Source organism: Prunus avium, chromosome 3 (genome assembly GCF_965620075.1).
Source record: "Prunus avium chromosome 3, drPruAviu1.hap1.1, whole genome shotgun sequence".
NCBI classification, from domain to species: domain Eukaryota; kingdom Viridiplantae; phylum Streptophyta; class Magnoliopsida; order Rosales; family Rosaceae; genus Prunus; species Prunus avium.
Genome location: NC_142286.1, coordinates 28470292 through 28476347, shown reverse-complemented (window position 1 = coordinate 28476347; position 6056 = coordinate 28470292). Strand labels below are relative to the sequence as shown.

General features: G+C 41.9%; 1 pseudogene; it reads left to right on the top strand.

The window, feature by feature from the left end:
* Positions 1-282: 282 nt before the first annotated feature.
* LOC148295884 (receptor-like protein 7) lies at positions 283-5317 on the top strand (annotated as a pseudogene).
* The last annotated feature ends 739 nt before the right edge of the window (positions 5318-6056 follow it).

Genomic DNA, 6056 nt, shown 5'->3' with positions numbered 1-6056 from the left:
CGCTTTCACCGGTCGGTAACCATCTACCAAGCTAGACTGGCCTTTAATAGCTTGACGTGAATGAAACTAATTAAAGTCGCCAAAGGAGAAGAAGGAAGCATAGTTTGATGTATTTAATAGATGGTGTGTATGAAGTTTGACTGAAGTGGCATGAAGTTGTGATTATGGTAAAATGAAAAGTGGGTTCAGTATATCACGAATGTGAGAACAAAATACATTGATATTGTGTAATTTAATTAATTTTCGCTTAGCTTTATGGGAAAACAGGTGTCTATAAAAGGAGTTAACTTCTCCACACTTTATTATGTGAGAGCCATAAAGCATACATACATACATAATATATCAGAAATGATAATTTCCAAGGGAATGGAATCGCGGTGCTCAAAGTTTATTTCTGTGCGCTGTCTTATTTTGCTATTACTCATTGCTACTCACTGTTTTTCACTTGTGCAGACAGTACGGACAGTTGGCCGCCTTGTTGAGTGCTATGCATTGTTGCAGTTCAAGCAAAGCTTTTCGATTGACGAGTCTGCTTCTGGGCAACGTTTGTCTTGTGGAAAGGTTGCATCTTGGACTCAACATGGTTGAGAGAGGAGTAACTGTTGTTCATGGGACGGTGTCGAGTGCGATGAGGACTCTAGCCATGTTATTGGTCTTGATCTCCAAAGCAGCTGTCTTTCATGGTTCCATCAACTCCAGCAGCTCTCTCTTCCACCTTGTTCACTTGCAGAGGCTTGACCTTTCAGATAATGACTTCAATTACTCTGGAATACCATCCAGATTGGGTCATGATCTGACGAGTTTAACATATCTCAACCTTTCAAGTTCAGTCTTTTCCGGCCAAATTCCATCAGAATTTTCAATGCTCTCCAAGTTGTCTACTCTTGATCTGTCTTCCAATGTTTTTAATGGTAACAGTTTAAAATTGACGAAGACCACCCTGGGAAGCCTGGTTCAAAACTCGACCAACCTAAAACAACTTCATCTTAGTATGGTAGAGATATACTCCCCTGTGCCTGATATCTTGGTCAATGCATCTTCTCTCACATCTCTTAAACTTGACAGTTGTGGGCTGTATGGGGAATTCCTAGTTGGCATTTTCCACCTACCAAACTTAGAGGTTCTTTATGTGAGCTATAACTCTGACCTAACAGGCTATTTTCCCACCTTTAACAAGAGCAACGTTTTCAAGAAATTGGATGTTGCCAACACGAATTTCTCTGGTCAACTGCCAACCACCATCGGAAACCTCCATTCCTTAAATTTGTTGGACATGTCCTACTGTAATTTTTTCCCCCTTGTTCCATCTTCTTCATTGAGAAACCTTACCCAACTCAGTTTCCTTTCCATGTCTTCATTTAATGACGTTTCCAAAGGCAAGCTATGTGTTTCTTTTTCTTGGGTTGGTGTTTCCCTCTTTTCGACCGGGCAGGCCGATTGAAGGAGTTTTTGGTCCTTCTTCTTTTTTGAGTGCGGGGCGTGCCACCACCAAGCCCCGAATTTGGGCTTGAATGGAATGTGAGCAGATGGATGTGTTGCGTCCGAGATTTGACTTTAATCAAACGATTGTTCGGCCGAGCAAGGAACCTCCTCACGGCCTAGGTTCTTTCACTACCTTGGGGTCAAGGCTTTATGTGAGCAACCAAATGATGTGGAGTGGGTGGAGATGAAGATTGAAGGTTAAACGTAATGAAACGAATAATAAGTGCGTAAAGTAAAGGTGCTTAAACTTAAATATAATTTAAAGACAAATGCGTAAAGTAAAGTGCGAAAGATAAATAACGTAAATACGAGAATTAAAGTGCGATAAAATGAATCAAAGCAAAAATAAAGCAAGAACGAAATGAAAGCGATAAGAATGATAAAGTAAAATGAACTTGAAATTAAACTTAATTGAAGTACGATAACAATGAAAAGTAAAGCAATTGAAATAAACTTGAATTTAAATGACAAGGTAATGTAAATTGCAAGAATTTAAACTTACACTAAGAAAAGGAAGAATTCGCTACACTAGGTGCATGAAAAATAAAATCCTAAGTCTAGGAAAAGAAAAGTGCGAGACGAAAGATAGGTTTGTCTGTCTGATGTTGTGTGTCTTCTGTCTTCACTTGGTGAGGTTTATATAGGGCATTCGTCAGCCCATGGGCTGGCCATTGAATGGCCAAAGGTCAACTCTTTTAAAATTCTTTCCTTTCGAGGCCCCCTAAATCCGTGGATCACGTCGGCGGAGATATTATGGTTGCTTGATTTTCTCTCATTTTGGAAAATTCCGAATCGTCATCAACGTCCTTGATTTCTTCCCTTGTGAGGCCTTCGTCATGTGCACATACTCCTTCGGAAGTCTTGGGCGTCAATCTGTGGCTTTGGCTTGGACCTCCGAGATTTCATCTCGTGCCCTTTGAGTTTTTAGAATTCTAGAGTTGGCCGACCATCCGCCAAAGTGGGTGGTATGGAAACTCCAAAGATTTGGATGTTGGGCTTGGCCCCATGTTGGACTAATATTGGGAACTCAGCGGACATACCTCCTACCGAACTTAAACTCTCTCGGCCCAACTTTGCTTGCCCAAGTGTTGCGAGAAGGGCGCCTGGGTGAGCAAGAAGAAAATCCGCCCCTGCCCAACTTTTTGTAAGAGGAGTGGCTGACCAAGGTATTTAAGGAGTGCCCGGCCCAACTTTTTGAGAAGGATATGCTCGGCCACTTTTGCAAGGATACGCCCAATCCTTTTTGCAAAGGGAAGCGCCCGACCAAATGTTTGAGAAGGCACCATGGCCTTTGAAGAAAACACCTCGGCCACCTTTTCGAGAAAGTACCTCGGCCACCTTTTTGAGAAAGCACCTCGGCCGCTAGGAAGTCCGCCGCTAGGAATTCTTCGGCCACTAGGAATCCCGCCGCTAGGAATTCTTTGGCAGCTAGGAATCCTCGGCCGCCATGAATTCTCAGCCGCCTAGGTATTCTTCGGCCGCTAGGAATTCTCGGCCGCCATGAATTCTCGGCCGCCTAGGTATTCTTCGGTCGCCATGAATTCTCGGCCGCCTAGGAATTCTTCGCATTAATCCGGCTGCTTGCATTTTCGGAAGTTGCCCAACTTGATCCGGCCCCAGCTCTTTCGGTCGTGCCCAGCCGCATTTCTTTGCCCAGCTCTACAATTGAGAGCCCGGCCGTATCTCCACCAAAACTCGGCCGCGTCTTCTAGTTGCGTGGTCCAGCCGCACTCTCTAGCCAAGCTCGAACACAGCCCGGCCCATTCTTTTAGCCACGCAGCCTTGCCCATTCTCCTAGCCACGTATCCCGGCCGCATATTAGCAATTCAATACCCGGCCACCTATTCTCCAAATCTCGAACTATTTCGGCGTAAATAGACTGTAGCCCGGCCCCTCGTGTTTCCGAAAAGTGCCCGGGTTGAGTGAATTTTCACCACGCCCAAACAGTTGGAAAATTAACCAAACTCTACCACTTGAGCCCTGAAATACCAACATAAAGGGAGAATTCCTATCTTTTGTGGCTAACCTGACACAACTTGAATATCTAAACTTGGCCGCTAATGAAATATCAGGTCAAATCCCATCTTGGCTTATGAAGTTGACCCAGTTAACCACTCTAAGCCTTGGTGATAACAATTTGCAAGGACCAATTCCTAGGTCGCTCTTCCAACTCAAAAATCTTGAATATCTTCTTCTTTCCGGTAATAACTTGAGTGGGTTGGTTGAGTTTGATCAGTTTTCCAAGCTCAAAAAGTTGAAGGGCCTTGATTTATCGAACAACATGTTATCTGTGGAGATCAGAAATGATTTAAGTGCTACTCTTCCAAAGCTTCAAACTCTAGCACTAGGCTTCTGCAACTTAACAGAGTTTCCAAAATTTTTGAAAAATCAATCCCAACTGACCCAGCTAGACCTTTCTAACAACAAAATTCACGGGCAAATACCAAAATGGGTCTCGAATGCAACTAGAGAAACTTTGTCAGGACTATCTCTATAACAACTTTTTAACTGGATTAGACCAAAATCAAGGCATTCTCCCATGGACGAATCTCACCTTTCTGACTCTTGGGTCTAACATGTTGCAAGGACCGCTGCCAATTCCACCGCAATCCATCAGATTTTATGATGTCGACAACAATCAATATACTGGAGAAATTTCACAGTTGTTCTGCAACTTGAATAATCTCTACGTTCTTGAGTTGTCCAACAACCATCTCAGTGGCATGCTTCCACAATGTTTGGGTAACTCCAGTGTTTTGGAAATATTGGATCTGCATAACAATTTTTTTCATGGTCCTCCAATATGTCCAAATAGTATGAGAATTGTTGATTTGAGTTATAATCAGTTTCAGGGGAAGCTACCAAGAGCGCTGGTGAATTGTACTAAGTTAAATGTTCTTAATTTAGGAAACAATCAGATGAGTGACATCTTCCCATCTTGGTTAGGGGCACTTCCAGAATTAAGGATTCTCATTTGCAGTCTAATGGATTTCATGGCATAATTGGGAAGCCTACAACTAAACATGAGTTCCCAAAGTTGCTCATCATTGACTTATCTAACAATGGTTTCTCAGGTATGTTGCCCTCTAACTACTTAGAGATCTGGAATTCCATGAAATATGTTGACGAAAGCCAGCAAATTTATTTTCAAGTACATTTGAATATCCAAAAGCGCTATACTTATCCGTACTCGATGATAATACATGGCAAAGGTGTTGAGTTGAAATATAAAAAGACCCTTTATCTTCTCAAGCTCATAGATCTGTCAAGTAATAGATTTGAAGGAGAGATTCCAGCAGGTATCATGGGGAATCTAAGAGGCCTTGTTTTGCTTAATCTTGCGAACAACACTCTCACTGGTTGCATCCCCTCGTCTTTAGGGGACTTGACTGTTCTTGAATCCTTGGATCTCTCCCAAAACCAGCTCTCAGGAAGGCTCCCCAATAATTTAGCACAACTCACTTTCCTTGCATATTTTAATGTATCCCATAACCATCTCTCCGGGCCTATACCACTTGGCAAACAATTCGATACCTTCCAGGAGGACTTGTACCAAGGAAACTCAGGTTTGTGTGGAAAGCCTCTGTCAAAGAAATGTGAAGATTATGAGAGCTCAATGTGGCCACCATCATTAATCGTGGAAGAAGATGAAGACTCTGGATTTCAAATTGCACTAGATTGGTACGTGGTTCTCCCAGAAATTGTTAGTGGTCTGATAGTTGGAGTGGTTGTTGAGAACATATGGATAACAAAGAAGCATGAATGGTTTGTGGAGACTTCTAGCAAGAGGAGGAAGCCAAGAGGCACAAGCGCGAGGAGGGGAGGCAGAACTTAGCCCAAGGCCATGTATGTGTGTTTATCCATGCACGTTTGGTGTGTCCATAAGGGAAGTATTTCAACCTTCAAAGAATATTATGTTGTTGTGGTGCATGCTATTATCTTAAAATAATCGTGGTGGTGTAAGTTATTTGTATTTGTTCAAAAATATATTTGTAATGTATTTCACAATCGCTCGTCAATCTCGTTTTCGACTAGCTACGAACTACATTTTCTGTTTACTGTTTGCTTAATTTGTGTTAACACTGATAAATTCTTAGCCAAAATATTAATAAAGAAATCAATACGTAGCCAAAATATTCTAGACTAAATTACATCTTACATACAATTAAAAACGGAAATACTAAAAAGTTCTTTATAAAAGAACCCATATTTATTAGGCCTTGAAATGGGAAATCAATTCTCAAGTCCTCGTGTGCACGATAAAACGGGTAACCAATTTTTATGTAGGTTCACATTTTATAAGTTATTTTATATTTAAAAATAAATAAATATAGTAGCCTCCAGAATTTTACACGAGTTGGAAACTTTCCTCGTATCACACCCCCAAGCAACCATAATAGAACTCCCCTCTGCAGCAGCATCCGCAAACCCTAAATTCCCTTACGCTGACCTCACCTCTGGTCAAGACCATGCTTTGACGATGGCTTCACGCGAAGATGAGCTCATGGGCAAGATATCAGAGATCGAGAAATCATGAAGGTCGTGTGCTCGTTGTCGGCAGGATGCATAAAGAT